The sequence below is a fragment of the Callorhinus ursinus genome, unplaced genomic scaffold, assembly GCF_003265705.2.
Source record: "Callorhinus ursinus isolate GAN/ISIS: 27379988/994484 unplaced genomic scaffold, GSC_fseal_2.0 scaffold1, whole genome shotgun sequence".
NCBI lineage: Eukaryota > Metazoa > Chordata > Mammalia > Carnivora > Otariidae > Callorhinus > Callorhinus ursinus.
In genome coordinates this window covers 64,425,716-64,445,906 of record NW_027397063.1, presented here as the reverse complement: position 1 = coordinate 64,445,906, position 20,191 = coordinate 64,425,716, and the positions used below count along the sequence as shown (strand labels likewise).

The window sequence follows — 20,191 nt, the reverse complement described above, 5'->3', positions numbered from 1 at the left end:
CAGAGATCGCAGGTCATTGGGCCCAACCTCAGGGCGCCTGGTGGGGGACCAGGAAGGTGTACCCGTCTGACACCCGCGGTGGGGAGGGTCCTCCCCACCCCCCTCCAGCCACAGCCGTCCCGCCTGCTCCCCAGGCCCTTCTCTGAGTGGGGTCTGCGCCTAGAAGCCTGCTCCATCCACCATGGCTAGCCTCGGAGACTAGATCGGTCCGCCCCTGTGGGGGAAGGCCCTCCGGGGGCCCCGAGGCGGTCCGCTGGGAAACGCGCCGGGCCTGGGTGGCGGGCGGCTCCTGTTTCCCGCTCGGGCGGGCGCGGGGCAGCTGCTGGGAGGTGAGCAGAGCAGCGTTTTCCCACAGTCTGGGGCGGTGACACATGGCGCTCACACATTCCACAGCCGCCGCCGCGCCAGGCCTGGCCGCGAGTCAAGGCAGCGCCGAGCGGGCGCCCGCAGGTTCTGACTCCCGCCCGCCGCTCCGCCTTCTCCAGGGCGGCCGGCGTCCGGACCCACCGCGCGGGCACTGGGCAAGCCGGGCGTGGCAAACCTTGATGCTGAAGGCCCGCGGGATGGCGACTCGAAGAAGTGATGGAAGGAGAGAAAGCCAAAGGGAGCTCCTCCTGGCATGCACACGAGCTGACTCCCACTTTCTCAGGCCATTCTCTGGAAAAGACCGAGAGGGAAAGGGCAGTGGGTTATTGGCACCCTGGGGTCAGCCCGGGGGGGGGGGGGGGGGTTGTACTGGACTCAGGGAGGCGGGGCTCGCTGGAGGCAGCACTGTTCTTGCCTCCAGATTCAGGTGGGAACTGCCAAAGGCATGTGGGCTGGGGGACACGCTCTATCATGTCCTTCCTCTACCCCTGAGTCTGTAACGTGGGCTGCCAATCTCTGCTCAGAATCCCCTCCCACAAGTCCCTGTTTATTGATGGACTGTGGAAGCCTTGATCAGCCCACTCCGGCGACCATTTGAGAGATGCAAAAACAGTCAAGTAGAAAACACCTCAAAAATGGGTCCTCAGAATCTGGGGTGGACATTCGTTTCTTTGGGATGGTGGGCATTCCTATATTCTGCTTCACTTGGGCTTGTGTGTGGACTCCCCATGACCCCTCTAATTCCCTCAGCTCCAGAAATGTATCTAACCGCCCAGGTCAGATATGGCCCTGAAGCTGGAAATCCCAGGGAGCTTTCCAGCTCGCAGAACTCCACAGAGTAGGGAAGCCGCCAAGCATTCTCCATATTCTCCAGAGGGGCTGCCCAAATCCTAAGGGACAGGAACTGTTCTGGAAACTTCACTATTTCCAGAGCTGTCTTATGTGCATTGCCTTTAATTCCAACAACAGCCCAGTGAGACTGGTGCTGTTACTACCCCCGGTTTTTACCTAAAGAAACAGGGATTTAAGAGCTGAAGTCACTTGCCTAAGGTCACGTAGCTGTAAATGTGCTTGACCCCAGGTTTGTCTAACCCCCAGCCCAGTGCTTTGTTAACTGGGTCTCAAAGTTGAGATGCAGGACAGATTAGATTCCATGCACACACCTGCTCCGGCCACCTCCCCATACCACACACAAGAACACAGAGCTGCCCAACCTTAACCTTTTCCCAGCAAAATCACACTTGATCCTCAGTGACTCCTCACTGAGGATTCTCAATGGCTCTAACTTTGATAGAACCTTATAGAGTTTTTCAAACTCACTTTTGTTCTGTGACATAAACTATCCCCAATATATTCTCGACCATTACAACGTAACCGAAGGACAAAGAGGTCAACCATGAAGACTCACAAGGTCCTGAGTTCATTCCAGTTAATTCTCTCAATCAGTTAGCGTTCACTGTGAGCCTGCTCTGGGCCGGCTCCTAGCAGGGTGCTGAGATGGAGATGAGAGAAGGGTCGAGGAGCAGAAGAGAAGGCGGAAGGGAAGGTACAAATGAGAATATAATCCAGAAGACCCGCCATCCCCACTTGGAGCTCCCAATCAGGTAAGTTGGAAAGACCCATAAAGAGACAGTTACAACGTAGCACGATCAAAGAGGTATGAACTAAGTGGGGGTACAGTGTCCAGAAATGCTGCTAGTTGAAATCCAGAAAGGGCGCCCTATTTATGACAGATGACAAATGAGTGGTGCCCCAGACAGAGGCAACGGGGAAGGCCACTCCAGGCCGAAGACGCACGACGGACGGGATAGCTCAGAGAGGACACAGGAAATATGAGCCATAATTAAAACACATTGATAAACTGTATAATATCAAAATTGTAAATGTCTGCTCATAAAAAAATTGTACCCTGAAGAAAATAAACAGGCAAGCCACAGACCAGGAGCACATATTCTCAAAACATAAATCCGACAAAGGGCTTACATGCAGAATATAAAAGGAACTCCTGCCCCTCAATAATAAAAAGACAAACAACCCAATTTTTTTAAATACCAAAGGCTAAACAGACCATTATGAAAGACACACAAATGACCACAAGTAAACACATGTGAAAGCCCTCAACATCAGCAGTCACCAGGAAAAGGAAAATTAAAACTACACTGAGATACCCCCACACACCTACCAGAAGGACTTAGAGTAAAAACTGACAACAGCAGATGTTGGAGAGGATGTGGAGCAATTGGAACCCTCATACATCACTGATAGAAACAGTAAATGGTACAGCCGCTTTGAAAAAGTTTCTTAAAAAGTTAAGCAGACATCCACCCGCTGGTATACTGGTAAGCATTTAACACTTCTGGGCTCCCCAGAAGAAAATCAAGCCTGATTTGTGGCATTTGCTGATCTCCCAGGTAGAAATACTCCCACGAGGGCCGATTTCGAGCTGCCACCATGGCATGAGTGAAAGTGGTGTCGGGAAGAAATGAGCCCTTGCTAGTCAGCTCCAGTCCCCTCCAGCACACCATCACACCCACCCTGTGACCCACTAGTTCTGCTCACAGGTATTCACCTAAAAGCAATGAAAATATGTCTCCAAAAAGTCTCATACATGAATGGTTGTGGCAGCTTTTTTCACCATAGGCTAAAACTGGAAACAACCCAGAGGCTCATCGCCAGAGAACAGGTAAAATAAGCTGCACTGTATTCATACAACGGAATACTACTGATGGATAAAAATGATCTTCTGAGACATGCAACCACATGGACGAATCTCGAAAACGCAACGTTGTATAAAAGAAGACAGACATGAGAAGAACATCCTGTATGACTGCACTTATGTGAAACTCCAGAATAGTCAAAACTGAACACAGAATTCAAATCACCGTTGCTGGGGGAGGCAGGGATTAACTAGGAAGGACCCCAAGCCAACTTTCTGGGGTGACAGAAATGTTCTGGGCCTTGACATGCATGGGTCAAAACAGAACACTTATGATCTGAGCATTGTACTGTTTGTAGATTATAAGAAGAGGAAAAGGCACCACCGCTAAAAAGCCTGGATTTCCTTCACTTGAACGCTCAAGGTATCTTAGGGGCAGAGGACCACAGCCCAGCAAGGGGGCTCCCAGAAGCAGCTGGCTCAGCACATGGGCCTCAGGGAGTAAACTGTGTTGCTCTTATTTTCTTTTAGCAAAACCAACAAAGCATTATTTGCTTTGCCTCCCACTGTGGTTACTAGGTCCCCCAGCCAGGGCAGAGTATGTGCTGGGCAGCCGCAGGGCACTGGGGTCGGCCCGCTTAGTCATCCCCACCGCCTGGCTCATCGTTCCTCCCGCCCCCCACTCTCCCTCCCCAACTTTTGAAGAATCCATTTAGAGAACTTGAATGTCACTTTGCCTCCCAATTGTTGCCACTCCTTTTTATTTTCCTCTAACACTCCCTGCCTCCCTTCCATACCCTTCCATCCCTCTTCCGCTTAAACCCAGTTACAGAGCTAGATGCTAATTATTCGATAGCTCAGGGCAGTCAGGAAGCCATGTCTCCAAGAGTTCTACAATAAGTGAAGCACAGAAATTGCTAAGGAACTTGTGTGTGGAGTTTGGAACATCGTTCTGCCACCGCTTAACTTGCTGTGTGATCTTGGGAACATTACTCAAACTCTCTGGTCTCCAGTTTCTTATTCGCAAGATAGGGGAATCAGTTCCTCCCCCAGTGGGTTACAGCGATAAAATGAGATACTTTGTGAAAGAGTCAGCATGTTTGTGGGGCTTAAAGTTTAGGGTTTGTTTCTCTTCTCATATTTCACTGTAATCAATCCTTACTATAAACATTTTAATGATACCGTTGGAAAGAGATTGCGCAACTCTCCCGAGTCACGCACCTAAAGAGGAGCGGAGACGGATTCCAGCCCAGGTGTCCTCTCGTCTTCCAGTCCTCGGCACCCAGGGTGCAACTGTCTGGCTCAGTGCACAGCAGCGGACTCCTCCCACTCGACCTTCCATTTCTGCAGTTCCAGAAAAATAGCCTAAGAGGGCCAGGTGCAGGAAGGTAGAAAGGCTCTTGTCTCACACAGAAACAGTACAATCCCTTTCACACCCTCCTACCTCCCAGTCCTTAATGAGTCTCTTAGGAACGTAAAGTCTCCTTGACTTTTCAAAGTTGTATAAAGAGTTACTTGTAGGACTCTTAGAAACCAAATGTGAGGCACTTGTAAAGCTTCACGCAATATGCAGGGTTTCCTTTTGCCTTTCTATATTTTATTCACACCCTTCCCCATAACAGTTCTCGCCCAGTTAGTGTCTAGGGGCTCCCCACCCCTCTCGCCTTCTCCACTTCCTTCTCTCCCGCTCCCTCTACTGTAAAACTGGCTGGTTCCAAAGTCTTCTTAATTGCCTTGATGCCCAGAGTTAATGTTTCTTCAATCTTCTTTCTTATGTGACCTTCTTTCTTGACTAGTCATTGTGTTCCCAGACAAGCACAGTACTTCCCTATCTCCAGGCCTTTGCTCACATGCTGCTTTCTTTACACTTTGCCTATCCTTTAAAACTCAGCTCAAGCGCCAGCTCCTCCATGAAGCCTTCTCTGAGGTCTCCAGCTGGAAGGGGTGTCTCCCGTCACCCGAGCCCCACTTTTCCAGGCCCCCTTGTTACGGCTCTCATCCCCGTGTCTCATGTAGTGTATGGGTGAGTGAGAGGGACAGACAGGCAGACTGGTGAGTTGATGGATAGATGGATAAATGGATAAAAATGGTTGGATGGATGGATGGATGGATGGATGGATGGATGGATGGATGGATGCAGGCATGCATGGATGTATCAGTGGATGAATGCATATGGATGGATGCATGAGATATATATGAGTTTTTGAATGCATAGATGTATAGCAGGCCAGCAGCATTTCCCAGAGCTATGAGACATGTCATATCTGGGCATCTGCATCATGTTAATGTATTTACCTGTTCACTGGTCATTCAGCAGCTTCTATGTCTTCTCTCTGTGTCCACGATATATTTCTGATCTCAGGAAAACATATTGGGCATATTTAATTCAGGTTGAATCCCAAGGCCTGGGCAGTCGATATTTACAGATGACAAAAAGCCAGATATATTTTAATCTGTCCCTAACCTGAAGCCTTATGAGTTTTTACTGGCATTCTAGAGTAGATGTCAATATGTTTCTTGTTTCTGCTCTTTGGGTCCCAGCAGAACCTTTGGGCCCCAGGTCAATCAGTCCAACTGCTCATTTTTCAGATGAGGAAACAAAGGTCTGCAGAGAGAACGTGGTTATAGCCCAAGATCACATGTGAAGTGAGACTAAAACTGCCTTGACTTCTGGCCTCTCACTCGGTCCTTTATACCTTAAAAGTTAGAGCCAGTGGACTGGCTCATCCCTTCTAGGTATGTTTCAAACCTTGATGAAAAGCAGGAAGGTTTAGAAAGAAAATCCAAGACTTCTCTGAAGAGACATAAGCTTTCTCTCACTCTAGATTCCATGTTTAACAGCATTAGACTCGGGGCCTTCACTTTCCAAGGGGCCATTTGTACGATGTAAAGAAAAATGTTATGCCCCTGACTCCTTCCTGACAGCCGTGGAGGATTCCAGAGTCATATTTACACAGTAAGCTCCCCTGACAAGGAAAAGGAAGGTTTGGAGACCTGCATGCTGTAGGCTCCGACTTTTCTTAGTAAAAAAGTCTAACATCCAGTAGGACATGGCAGCATTTTGAAGAACTCTTGTTACCAGATCAAGAATTAACCATTTCTCTGCTCTGGCAATATAATCCCTTTTCATAGGTTTTTCTGAAGATCAAAATACCCAGGTAAGCCTCTGTGCGCTCCTAATTTCTCTTGAGTTATCCAGAGAAGACTCTGGCTTCTCTAATACCCCAAATACAGTCAACAACACTTCCCAGGAACTTCTAAACCTTCGATCTAAAGTTTTCAGAAACACCGTTGTTTCTATTTTTGTATTATAATATCATTTCTTGGTGACCATGGTTTAAAACCCCAGCTCCCCTCCTTTAAAAAATACGACTAGCTGCCTCAAAACTCTGCATGAAAAGCAAGGAGCACAACTTACGTGTTCATCGTAAACATAGCCAGTGACGATGCATGGACATGAACATTTTTCTTTCCTTGCCATTCTCCCCTGGAAAGCCCAAAGATAAATAGGAAGAAAGTGGGAGAGTAGCCAGAGAATGGGGGCCTCAGGGGCGGGTGTCTCTGCAAGAAGTTGACCTCCCCAAGCGCCCAAGCAGCAATTATGACTGGTCAGCCAACCCGAAACGCGTCCTGCTTTTATGAATTTTCAATCAATACCCCAAGTGCCAGAAGTTTCTTTTCAAATTAAAAAAAAAAAAAAGTGAGGAAGGAAGAAAGGAAGAAGTCCAAAGAGTGGACAAAACCCAGGCGCCTTGGCCCCCCACTCCGACTTGGGAAGCGGCGACAATGGGGAGAAATCAATGCACAGAAACCCAAGGCAGCTTTCAGACACCTCTTGACCTTGTCACTTCCTGGGTAATTAAGAGGCACTACAGTTCCGTGTCACTGTCAGGGACTGAATGTATATCGATAGATAGATATATATGTTCTTAAAAGATTCTTTTTCTACAGCCTTGGTCAGGATCCTGCCAAAGAAAATGGGGAGAAGAAAGGCGTTCTGTCGAGAGTGCACTGAAAGGAAACATGAAAGGAGAAACCTAAATTTTTCACCACAGTCTCTCCTGACGTGGGAAAATGGCGCAGACAAGAATAGATGGCTTGTTCGCTGTTGTTTTTCTCCTTCCTTCCCTTGACGGATTATCTCTGGGAATGTGGCGTAGGCAGCAGGGTACTGCCCCTGCTCTGTGTTCTTCTTCAGATCCCTTAAGGGCAGTCATGCCAACCCCAAGGTCTCCAAGAAGGACTGTGTCACTGCTGCATGGGGCCCAAAAGGAGCCGCTTCCCTTCTGGGGGGCCTCAGTTTCCACACAGGAGAGAAATCAGACCAAACCCTCTCTGGAGCTTTCTCCGGGGCTGACGTTTACTGAGGCCATGAGAAACGGTTGCTGTCTGCCGACCCTGCCGGGGAGACAGAGGGACACAGGATTCTGGGACAGCGGGAGCGGGCGTCCCCACACGTGTGTGTCAAACGCCGGCTCCGGAGGCCGCTCAAACCCTTAGTGAGCCCTGGGGCCAGGACTCTGTGAGAGGGTTGGCCCAACCCACTGGAGAGCAAAGCTCTGAAGACACCTTGCCCGCTCTGACTCTGGGGGTTCTTCGGCGAGTCTGTATTCTTTCCCAATGGCTCTGGTCTGGGGGGGCCCCACTGAGAGGGCTGATGGACGTCTGCTTTGTTGATGGCCGCAGGTGGCCTCTCCACCGTGGACTCTGAGCTCCCGGGGCCCTCAGCACTCACTGCCTATCTCTGGATCCCTCTCAGCTCTGAGCCCAGTACCAGCATGTAGGAGGTGCTCAGTGGATGCTTATTAAGCCAACATCTGAATTTAAAGACACCAGGGGAAGCAGGAAGCTTGTCGGTGTTGGATGCGCCAAAGAATCACCTCCGTGCAGAACTGAGGTTTTTATTTCAGCAAAACTAGTCACTTCACTGGGTAACTGGTTTTATGCCTGGAGGACAAGAATCTGTTTCCATCCTCCTTCTGGGCCCACTACTAACCCAGTGACCAGGTGTGCGAGCCAGTAAAGTCAGAGGGATGTTACTGGTGAATGATGGTACCCACTGAGGTTTTCCTTGTTGGTCTGCCAGCTCTGTCCCTTGGCACAGGGGCTTGTGTATACAGGGACTGCCCTGGAAGACCTGTCCGTGTGGGCCACTCACGCCCTGCAGTGAGTGGCATTGCACGCTGTCCCTGGCCACGTTCGTAAGCATGGGCTCCCAGCAGGCCGCAAAGTACAGTGGAAGATGCGTTGGCTGTCACACCAAAGATGTCCTTTTTTTGCTCCTGGGATGTCAGAAGTATAAACATAGTAGTGAATGTGAAAGGGATTTACACTCGTCTGGAGGAAAAGCGCAATAACATGGACTATCGTAACAGTATGTTTATAACTCAGATGAAGCTTGTCCTGTTGTTCTCTCCCGCTCATCAGATAGGTGCTGCGTTTTAAAGCATTCCGGCCGAAATGAAGAAAAGCTGGCTCCCCGACAACCCACCTTCCTTTGCAACCCCACCCGAGGGGAGGCGCCAGTCAGTGGGATCCAGCCTGAGCAAGGGGAGCCTCTCCCCAGGGACAAAAAGACCATTATTACTTTGGGATCTTGGCTACGTTTTCTTCTGGCCAGCGTAAAGCCCTTTGCATTTGTTCTGACAGAGGCCTGAGGGCCAGAGGGACAGTATTACCAGGCCAGGGGGAAACGGCACAGAAAAGCAGAGCTGTTCGCGCTGGTGAAATGAATAACAGTGGATGCGGGGCTGCACCTGCAAGGTATTAGCATCCACACTAGCAACCTGAGTCCTCAAAAAAGTGGTTGAGCGGCGCCTGGGTGGCTCAGTTGGTGGAGTTGGTGATTCTGGATTTCGGCTCAGGTCATGATCTCAGGGGTCAGGAGATCGAGCCCCCCATCGGGCTCCGCATTCAGCACAGAGTCTGCTGGAGATTCTCTCTCTTCCTCTCCCTCTACCCCTCCCCCTGCTTGTTCTTTCTCTCTCAGAATAAAAATAAATAAAATCTTAAAAAAAAAAAAAAGTATCTGAGAAGAGACCAAAGGGAGAGGTCATTTAAGAAGAAAGTTAGAAAGAGAAGACAAGACGTAGCTAACCCTTTAAAAATAAAACACTAAAAACTAGTGGCTAAAAAGCAACTTTCTCTACCAAAGCTATCCAGCAGAACATTCGGAGACAATGGAACCGTTCTATTCTGTGCTGTCCAGTGTGGTAGCAACTCGCCACGTGTACTAAGCACGTGAAATGTGGATGATGTGACTGGAAAAACTGCATTTTAAATTGCATTGTATTTAATGAACTTAAAACAAATTTAAGTAGCCCTATGTGTCTGGTAGCTACCATTTGGACAGCACAGCTCTATACTCATGTGCATCATCCAAAAACATTACAAAACTTCAAGTATTGGGGGACTTGTAGAATCTTAAAGGCCTGAATAAGACAATAAACAAACTAACAGGAGGGAGAGGCTTCTTAGCTCTCACTTGGCTAAGAAGCTAAGAAGGACTACATTTTCAAGTCCAATTTGGGACCTAGTCAGAGTCAGTCACGGAGCCCGGCCCGAGCCAGCCGGGGGTGGCATGCCCGCTCCAGGGTGCCTCTTCTCCCACCTGTGGCCCGTGGCACGCCCTGAGCCCTGCCCATCCCGGGCCATCCTGGTGCTGATGACAAGATGCAGGTGCTCTGGGTGACTATAAGCTCCTGGAGCACAAGTCTCCCCCACCACTGAATCCCTCCCTCCCGCTAGCTCCCAGTGCCATGCTTGTCACACAGCTCGTACCCCAAAGAGGGTTGTTTTGAACAGAGTTCTCAATATTTATTTCAGAGGTTGTTATGATTACGAGATAGACGGCGGACTGAATGTTTGTGTCCCACCCCTCCCCCCCGAATTCATATGTGGAACCTCTAATCCCTAATGTGATGGTATTTGAGGGTGGGGTTTTTGAGAGGTAATTAGGTTTCGTTGAGGTCATGAGGGTGGAGCCCCCCATGATGGGATTAGTGCCCTTATAAGAAAGACACCTCTCTCCGCCACGTGAGGACACAACAAAAAAGGCAGTAGCCTTCAAAACAGGAGGAGGGTTCCCAACAGACACCCATATGCTGGCACCTTGATCTTGGACTTCCCAGCCTTACCGTGAGGCATAAATGTTCATGGGTTAAGCCACTGGGCCTACGGTATTTTGTTCTAGCAGCCCAAGTGGACTAAGACAGGGTTTGGGGGAAAAGCAGCTTTTGACATCAGCTATTTCACATGCACTCAGCAAAAATAAAAACAAAACCAACCCGAGCAAATAAGACATTACCGGGCACCTTCCATGGGGACTATGAAGCCAAAAAAGAGCCATGCCCTGCTCTGAAAAGGACCCAGTCCGATAAGAGAAATGACCAGGAGCAATGGTGATCCCAGACATAAAGTCACTGGTTTCATTTAAGTGATGCAGATGGAGCCTTTGGGGACGAACAGGGAAAGAGGGATAGATTACTGCTCAAATGGGGGTTGGGGGCAGAAGGGGACCGCTTCCTGGAGAAAGTGGCATCTGGGCCAAGTCTAGAGGGATACCGTGGATGTCCTTGTGCCGACGGGAGCAAAGAACAGAGGCTACAAGGCAGGAAACAGGGGAGAGAGAGGGGACGTTAGGGGACTAGAGACCAGTCTAGCCCTTTATGTGGCAGTGCTGTGCAGTGAGGCTGGAAAGAAATGGCTCTGGCAGGGTAAGGGGTCTCCTTGGAGCTCTGGTTAAAAGCCATAAGGAACTGGCGTGTTTTGAATTTCTAGCTGCCAGCCTCACCGCTGCTGAAATGGATCCCCCATCTCAAGCCCCGCCTCTTTCACAGGTTGAGAGGGCGGACAGCTGAACAGCCACTGTGGCCTCCCAAGTGGCCGTGGGAAGGGGCTGAGTTGTCTGCTTCCCGCCCCCGCTTCTGCCTGCTGTGAAATCCGCATCAGCTGGAGATGCCCAGGAGATCCGTTTCCATCTGTTCTGGGCATGGTTGGTAGGAAAGCCTCAGATCCAAGAGGTCGCTTGGCCTATCAGCATGACGGAGGCCGCCTCGGGTGGGGGCAGGGAAGGAGCCCAATGCAAAGGCATGCTCAGCCAGCCCTGGGGACAGCTGCCCAGCCGAGGGGCCAGGAGGCTCCCAGCTTCCCAGCCGCTCCTGAATCACCCATTCTGTAGCCTGCTTGCTGATGATGTCATTCACTTCATCACAAGAACATCTGTCCTGAAGGATAGGAACAGTGGGTATGTTCTAAGCAAAGCCCACCAGAGTTAAAGGACTTGGGTGAGCAAACAAGCAGGGCCTGTGGTATCCCCAAGAGCCCAGAAATGACCCCTCCAGACTTTGTTTGTCTTAACTAGACCAGGAAAGATCCTCAGCCAAGACCCCAGGCAGGCTCGCCTACAGCTGGGCCGTTCTCTGCGTGTCCCGGGGTGCCCTCCCACCCGCCACCCCTGGCCCACATGAGCTCCTCCCTACCCTGGGACACTGGGCGGGGGACATACTTCTGAGCACATACCAGAGGAACAGCTGTTCTTCAGTATCTTGTCTTCGTGGTTTCCTCCCAAAGCAGGGCTGGACACAAAAGTTGCCATCCAGGTATTCGTTCTGGTGATGACCCCAGGGGCAGGAGTGAGGTCCTCCTCAAAGGAAGAGGGGAGAGTGCTCCATTCCTTGGGCACTCCTAAAAAGCTTTGCGAAAAGCATCTCAGGACTGCCCACCTGAGCACTGAGCCCCGATCTCCAGGGTCCTGTCCGCTACCGGTCAAGGGCAGTCCCGTGCAGCTCCAGGCTACACATTGGTGAATGTCAGTACTACATGGCAGAAAGTCCCAGAACAGGGAGTGAGAGGTTAGTGAGGTGGCCCAAGGTGAAGTACAGCCAGATCACCTCCACCTGGGGGCCGCACCGGGGCTGGAGTAAGAGGGGTTCTCTGGAAAGCCAGAGAGTTGTGTCTGCTTCTACCACGTCTGACCCTAAGTCCGAGGCACAAACTCAACCCACCTGAGGCCTTCTCCTCCCTAAGATGCGGTATTAGTTTCCTATGGGGGCTGTAACAAAACACCACAAACTTAGTGCGTAAAAGTAACACAAATGTATTGTCTGACAGCGCTTGGAGCTCAGAAGTCTGAAATGGGTCTCACTGGGCTAAAATCAAAGCTGTTCTGGAAGCTCCAGGAGAGAATCTGTTTTCTTGCCTTTTCCAGCTTCTAGAGGTTGCCAGCATTCCTTGGCTTATGGTCTGTTCCTCCATCCTCAAAGCCACCAGTGGCCAGGCAAGTTTTTCTCACATCCCATCATTCTGACAGACTCCCTTACCTCCCTCTTCCCCATTAAAAGGACCCCTGTGATTACACGGGCCCCCCCCCCGGAAAAGCCAAGACCATTTCCCCTTCTCAAGGTCAGTTGATTAATAACCTTAATTCCACCTGCAACCTTAATTCCCCTTTGACATAGAACATAATGTATTCACAAGTTCCAGAGATTAGGTTGTGAACATCTTTGAGGGACCATGTCCACCTACCACAGATACTGTTCCATCTCTTCCTGAAAAGAAGAGCTCGGGGCATTTATGCAATTAATTGGGGTTGACCGTCATGGTCCTTAGAGCCAGGAGGGGAGACCCTGCCTGTCCCTGAGGCTGTCCCTAGGACCCCCACGTCCTGCTGGCACAAGAGCTGAATTTGCCAAGGGCAACTAAACCCAATAAAATCAGGAGACAGAAGGCCCAGGGGCTCCAAGGCGGCCTTACGTGGAAAGGGCCTGAACTTCACAGGCAAATGGACTGAGCTCTGATCCCAACTCACTAACTAGTTAGCTGTGGCACCCAGGAAAGACTGCTCAGCCTTTCCAAGCCTCCAGATCCCCATCTATACAGCAGGGCTAACGCCCTGGACAATGCCTGGAACATAAGAGTTGCTCCATAAATTGAAGACATCATTAGGGTTTTCAAGTCAGTAATTCTCAGGGCACCTGGGTGGCTCAGTCGTTGAGCTTCTGCCTTCTGCTCAGGTCATGGTCCCAGGGTCCTGGGATCGAGCCCCACATTGGGCTCCCTCCTCCGCGGGAAGTCTGCTTCTCCTTCTCCCACTCCCCTGCTTGTGTTCTCTCTCTCTGTCAAATAAATAAATAACATCTTTTAAAAAAAGGCAGTAATTCTCAAGGATATAACACTACTCTTTAGTTATTTACTGATTTATAATATACAAACTGTAATCATAACTATTACTTCATGTGATTCTCAAAACCACCCAGAGAGATGGGTCAGATAGCAGCCCATTCCATGGTTCTTCCCGTAGCCTTGGGGAGACCTGGGCCCAAACCAAACACCCCCAACCATGCAGAGTAGCCTGCCTCCTGCCCTGTTTCCACACTTCCATTAGGCAAAGGGCCAGAAATAAGAACCCAAAGCCTGAAGAAATTAGAAAGTTTCTTCTCTAGAGCTCCAGATGCAATAAAATATCTTCAAGCCATTTTTTCACCTGCTGTAAATGGTTTAACCATATATGGGGGTGTGGGGGGCAGGGAAGGTTTGCACCTCTCTTTGTGCATTCAGCCCAGGCTGCCTTGCGCTAACATGCATGTTTGCTTGTCTCTCTCTCCCACGGAGCTGTGAACACATCACCTAGGGGTAGCAAGGCCTCAGTGTAAGTGCTCCGCAATGATTTAGTAGCCTAGAGGAAGCATTTGCTAAATCTGCCTCCTGTCCCATCCCTAGGTCTCTTGGTGGAAAAGATTCTAGAGATTGCTCAGGAAAAGCCTCCAGTGGCCATCTCATGCCTGATGATCGCTGTCTAAGTCTCTGTGCTGCACTCTGGTTGGCAGGCCTGAGCATCAGCTCCCAGTGGGAGCACCCAGGTGACCCAGGCTGGCCTCCCACAGGCAGACCGACCATGAGGATGTTTGTGAGCATCGTGGCTTTTCCCTACATCCCCATCTCCAGATCCTGCAAGGTGAGCTTCCAGCCAGCAGAACCTGACGGGGGCAGAAGGGATAGTCCGATGTGCAGGGTATAGAGCGTCTGTCCCTTGTCTTCGCATAGCTGGCACGTGCTTCTGCCTCCACTGCCCACCCTTTCCCACACTTGGCTTGCTCCATACCAGGCTCCCTCCTTCCCTCGGTCCCGATCTCCCAGGCTCAGCAGGCAGTCTGCCATAATTCTCTAGAATAAAGAAAACATTTTAGGGTTTGACAAGCCCAACATTTGCATGTCTGTTTTTCAGAGAAATACCCATCTGGGGGGGATTAAGCCTTTTTTTTTCCCCCTCCCTCCCCATCCAATCCAAAGTATGAAAACATTCTTGACATAGTTGCCTGAAAAAGGATTTCTGAAGAGAAAAATACCTCCCATACCCTGTGATTTCAGTGACTTGGTCTGAAAAGCACCTGAAAGAAAGGGAATGAGGTAGAGAACAGAAAAGGAAAAAAAATCTCTTTAGTCAAATAGTTGTTAATCTTCAAAGACGCAATGCATTAGGTTTCCTCTCTAGTCTCAGGAAATACACATGTTGGTGTGTGCTTCATCCTTAGACGTGACCCCTTCCCTGGGGAGCAGGGCCTGAGCTCCCATAGGCCCAGGGCAGGGCAGGGCCCCAGTACTACTGAGGGGGAGAGGCAGAAATCAAGGCCCAGAGCTACTGAGCAGAGGAGGAGGCACAGAGAGCACTTTGGCGATGTGCCTCCCTCTTGGGGAGGTTCTCTCTGGCTACTCTGAGCAGCATATAAAGTGAATTTGTGGGGGGGGGGGGGATTCCTCGAAAAAGGCCAAGTAGGGTGGCTCATCCTAAATTATTAAAGATTTTTGCTAAAGGTGATTTCCACAAAAGCCAACTCCTCTCAATCAGGTTGGGAAACTTGGTGAACTTATTAGCAACGGGCCCCTCTGACATGACGAACTTGGCTGCTGTTGCCCCAAGGGAGGCAGAGTTGTGCCCAAGAAAGTGATTGAGGACTGAACAGTTGGTCCAGGCAGATGTAGCAAAAGGCACTTTTAAGGTTTTGAAGGTGAAGGAAATGTGACATTGCCCAAGATAAGAACCACCGCCCCATCCATTCATTCAACGATTGAGCATCTACATTGGGCACAGCACTGGTTAAATGTTGACGCCTTTCAGCTTCCAGCGGGCATGTTGGCCCACGAAGCCCTGGAAAGGAAATATGTTGGGAAGAAAGGGAAACTTGGAGAACCCCCCAATGAGTCGACTGACCGTGGAAGGGCCAGAGCAAGTGTCCCAGTACAAAGCCCAGAGGAGACGGGGCCCAGCCCATGTTGCTGGACGTAGGTGGCCCGACAGGCATAGGACGCTCAGACATCTCCTGTGGCCTGAGTTCCAAATGGCACAGGTTGAGGTGGCACATATTGTGTGCCCGTCAGGAGAGCAGTTTCAAAATGAAGCCAAAGAAGAGAAGCCAGCGGGAAAGGACCCCTCTTCTCCAAGGAGTCAGGGAGTTGAGGAGGAGAGCTCAAGCTGGCCGAGGAGAAAAGGAAGGGGACTTGTCATAGGACATGGTACCCAAAGCCAAGGAGCTCGGGGCAGGACTTTGGGGACAAGGCCAGGTGAGGCCAGGGCAGGAGGCCCTACTGGGACATATGCTGCCCCACAGTGACAGTCCAGGCCTGCCCCCAGCCACCACACAGGGCAGTTGCCTAATCACTGCTGGAAAGCAGAGGGCTGGGCCACCAGGGCCTGAAAGGTGACCCTTGAAGAAAGAAAGGGGGTAGAGTGAGGGAGGGTGGGCTCTGAAGCTGGACACCTTTTGCTTTAAAGGAGAAAGACTCTCTCCAGTCCCCAGGAATCCTAGAATCTGCAGTATGGTGTGTCAGAGACGAGAAGCAAGGAAAGAAACCAGCGAGCCATCCATCTGTGACCCTTGTCCCAGAAGTGTGGCAAAAAGAAGACCCCCACCACCCCGTGCCTCCTCCCAGTAACAGATTAATTTTACAATTTCTTCTTAGGTACACAGTATAGCATGCAAAATGATGCATTCAGCCATCCTGCCTTGGATTTCACCATAAGCATTTAGCTTTACCTCTGCAGGACAGAAGCAGAGGTTGGAGAACTTTGCAATCGGCTTACATGGACCACAGTCCAGCTAGACAGACTCCAGGAGACAGTGGAGACTGGCTCTGGGCAGGATATCTGACCCCAGTTCTGCCCCCCTAAAAGGAGAGCACAGAGACCCCTGGCATTCAGGTGGAGAGCAGGAGAGGCTAAAGCCCACTCAACATCCAGCCTATCTGCTTCGCTGCCACCCCAGCCGGACTCGACCACCCAGTTCTGCTCAGCGCTGAACTGGTTTGTCATTCCTAATGCTCAAGTCATTAATTCAGGAAGGAAGCCACGCTAGCTGCCTCCCCTTCTCCCTGGGAGTTTTCTGCCGTTGCAAAACAGATGAGTAATCAGACATTCCCGGAGCCCTGGTTAAGCCCATTGCCAAGAAAGGTGTCTGGCAGCTCATTTGCTGGTGGGGAAACCATGCTACCGGCCCTGAATCACCCTGGATCCAGGGGAGAGCAAGGCCAAACTTGCCTGACTGAGTTCAATATGGTCTCACTGAGATCAGCTCAAGAGAGGTTCATGGGTCACCAAGCCTAGCGCCCCCCCCCCATAGCCATGGCCCGGGCTGACCCTCAGTGGGCCTCTCTGCTACTTTTGGGGTATGTTGGTGGGGGGGACTCGAGAGTCCAGAGACAGGCTGGGAAGGACACCAGACACCAGCCAGAGCCCAGGGTCCCCCTTGACCGATGGTGAAACTGAGGCCCAAGGAGGCAGTGGTGCTTGCCTCAAGTCAAATAGCTAATTAATATAGACTGGCTAGAACCCTCATCTCTCAGTGCCGGGTCCCCAGCAATGTCCACTGTACCAAATTACTCCAACATCGTGTTGAGGCTTGGATGTTAAGGAAACACGTGAATGGCAAAGTAAAGACGACCACCCAGGGTCCATCAGTAGACAAGTAGTTTTAAAGAAATGAAATGTAGGTTAAATAAAATGAACTGCGAATCAGCCGCTTAGAAAGACTGGCATGACTCCCTCTGTTCTGATATGGAGCTATCTTCCTGATATAGTTTTATAAGCAAGAGAACAAGACTCAGAAAGAGTACATATAATATGCTACCATTTTGGAAGAAGGGAAACACAAAGACACATACACATACGTGTATGTCGCCTTTGCATAAACTGTCTCTGCAGGGTGCATAGGAAGCTGGTAGCAGTGGTTATTTCTGGGAGAAGCCCCAAGGGGCAGAGTATCAAGAACAAGAGGGGAGGGGCCTACCTTTTGCTCTTTCTCTTATAACTTGGATTGTTTAACATTAGCCTGTGTAATTTAATTAAAATCTAAAAATTGTACTCAGCACAAGACTGGGAGTCAGCAATCCTGATTAGCTTCAACATGGAGTAGTTTCTCAGGACCCATAAGCATATAAGCTGAATAAACAATGGATTGATGATTAGAAGATGAGTGAATTAAAAAAAAATTTTGTCTGAGCTCCAAGGCAATAATTAAATATATGGCATCACATTTTGGAAAAGACAAGGAACATAGATCACAGCACTTAAGAGCCAGAAGGAAGCATCAGGATTATGATAGGCCGCCTCTCGTTGGGCAGAGTGATAGAGTCTAAGAACCTGGGTTCAAGTCCTTGGTCAACTAAAATCTCAGAAACCTCAGTTTCCTCATCCGCAAAATAGCAGAGATCTCCTCCCTGGAATTTTCGTGCAGATCAAATGTGCTCACGGATGGAAAAGCACTTCCTAATATCTAACATATAGAACAGGTTGAGGGACGATGGCAAGCCCCGATTCCCCTGGACCCCACCTCTCCACCTACAGGTCTGAATGCTCTTCCCAGCCTCTGGCACCTCAGGGCTCAGTGCCTCAGTTTCTACATGTTCAGGAAAAGTTCTACGGGAGCCTCCCTGATGCCCCTTCTACCCTTTCCCCTCAAGCAACAAAGGCTCCGACACAATTTGCCTGAGGTCACAAAGGGACAGCCCCAGGAAGAGAATGGCTTCATCCCTTCAAGTCTTAAAAGCTTTCCTTCTTTGTAAGTTGTCTGGTCACAGGTAGAGACCTTGAGAGGAGTCACACCTTGAGCTGAATTGGCCACCACCTCCTTATTTACCCACCAGCCCCTCCTGGGATTAAGTGACATTCAGGGGACAGCAAAGCTCTCAGGAAAAGTGCCCTCGCAGGTGGCTGCATGAAGCTAATCCCCTCCCAGCTTCCACTCCAGGATGAGGCAGCAGGGGCCGTCTGAGCCGGATCTGGTGGGGCTGTGGTGAGAAGAGACGTCTGGGTTAGGACCGAGGCTGTGGAGACAAAGAAGGAAAGAAGCGCACATCACAAAAACTCCCCCACAGTTACCTGCAAAAGTGGTTCCAGGGACTGCCAGTATCATCTTCTCGCCTGCCAAGGAGCTGCCATCCACACCATCGGTAAAGCCTCAGGAGAGCCCACATATGGCTCCCATCTTGTGGATGGGGAAACTGAGGCTCAGGGGAAAGAAGAGAATCCTATATCTAGGTTTAGAGCCAAGGTCTCCCACCGACGTTCCAGTTGTTTCCATCCACATCCATGTAAAATGGTGCTTGGAACGAGTGGGACACCCATCATTTAGGGTACAAAGATTTGTGGTCTGAATGAAAGAAGAAAGCAGGGCAGTGCTGTGGAGACATGAGCACCTCGTACGGAAGCACACTCGCTCGTTTAAGGCCACAGATCAGGTCCTATTTACGGCTACTAATTATGCATAAGGGCCACCGGAGGCCTGATTTCTGTGCTTGGCTGCACCCTATGCCCTCAGTGCTTCTACCCACTCCTGAGTTTCACGGCTTCTCTCCCCCTTTCCCCTCCCCCAGCTGTATCCTTGCTACCTTACTCCCCCCTCTTTCTCTCTCTATTCTCCTCTTGTGTCAGCACCGCAGACTCCATTGGCCCCAGGCACGGGCTGGGCTTGCCCTTCTTATGGACTGGGCATGTCTGTGCAAGGGCAGAGCTTTCCTTTTTGGAGTCCCCCCACCTTGCATGAATGTGCTCACTCGTTCATTAATTCATCAAATATGTACCAAACACCGACAGGCCCCCAGGTATCACTGCATATGACTCATCATTGACCATTACACAGAATTTGGGATGTCATCCATAGAGAGCCAGAGAGAAAAAAACCGTTGCAAAAAATCCTAAAATGCAATGATTTCTAAGCAACATGGATAGCAGTAAAAAGCTTGAGTCTGTATTAGAGCATTATTATTTACCAACTATATTCCTCTGTCTTAAATTTTCCCTCAGTCACCAGAATGGAATCAATGAATGGCCACGTTTTCCCATCTGATGATTTTAAATGAGATTACAAACACATGGAGTTTTAACTTCACGTGCATTAGTTTCTGGGTCTCGGGTCTTTTTTTTTTCCCCCTCAAAGCAGATAAATGAGGTTCTAAACTTAGGATAATAAGGCTTAACAGTGAGGCGCTTTTTAAAAAAGTGAATCATTTCTCAGTTCTCCTTTGCTAATCTCTCTTGGTAACATTAATTATGAGTTTGTGCAGCGTGCCCCAAGGCGAGCTCGGCTTTCCCAGGACAATTAAAGTTACTTAATTATTAAAAACTGTGTGTGCTGCCCAGAGAGAAAGAAGCAGCGGGGCCCGGCTCCCACAGCCCCCCACAGGAGTGACCGGACACTCTGTGGGAACTCGGCTCCTTTCCCTCACCATTGTAATTCTTTCAATATAATCTCTGAAAATCCCCTCGCCGACCCCTCCCACCCGAGCAGGAATGATTTAGAGGCTGCTTCCCGGCTGATAGCAGCCTCCTGGCTCCTACCCGCTGGGAGGCTGGACTGCCCCCCTACTCCAGGCCAGGCCAGGGGGCCAGGGAGGTGGCAGGGCCTCCGCCCGGGGATTCGCACTGGAGCAAGGCCCTTCTGGCCCAAGGGTATTGGAAATGCTTAGCCCTTGGTTCTGAGTGGGTTCCTCTTGACCCCACTCTCCCTCGGGCCTTCTGCCTCACAGCAGTAGGATGTGTCATCCCACACCCTGAAAATGGGTAGAGGGGAAGGAAGAGGGGTGCCAGGGCCAACCTGCGTTTGCAGCAGACATTCCCAAGAGCAGATACTAATTCATAACAGAACCTGTTTTCAGGAAGTTTCGTTGCTTGTGGGCCTG

The 20,191-nt window shown here is 50.2% G+C and overlaps 2 long non-coding RNA genes across 2 annotated transcripts in view; both read right to left on the bottom strand.

Annotated features, from left to right (window-relative positions):
• Positions 1-390: 390 nt before the first annotated feature.
• LOC112821798 (uncharacterized) lies at positions 391-6,557 on the bottom strand. Its single transcript, XR_003207554.2, has 4 exons — positions 6,441-6,557; positions 5,318-5,627; positions 4,244-4,387; positions 391-657 (listed from the first exon to the last, which is right to left on the bottom strand). It is a non-coding gene; the product is annotated as an uncharacterized lncRNA (long non-coding RNA).
• Positions 6,558-12,433: 5,876 nt separating this feature from the next.
• The window catches only part of LOC141373274 (uncharacterized), a 41,053-nt gene continuing 33,295 nt past the window's right edge, over positions 12,434-20,191 (bottom strand). The window contains exon 9 of the long non-coding RNA XR_012379062.1: positions 12,434-14,185. This is a non-coding gene — a long non-coding RNA (uncharacterized lncRNA). The remainder of the gene's footprint in view (positions 14,186-20,191) is intronic.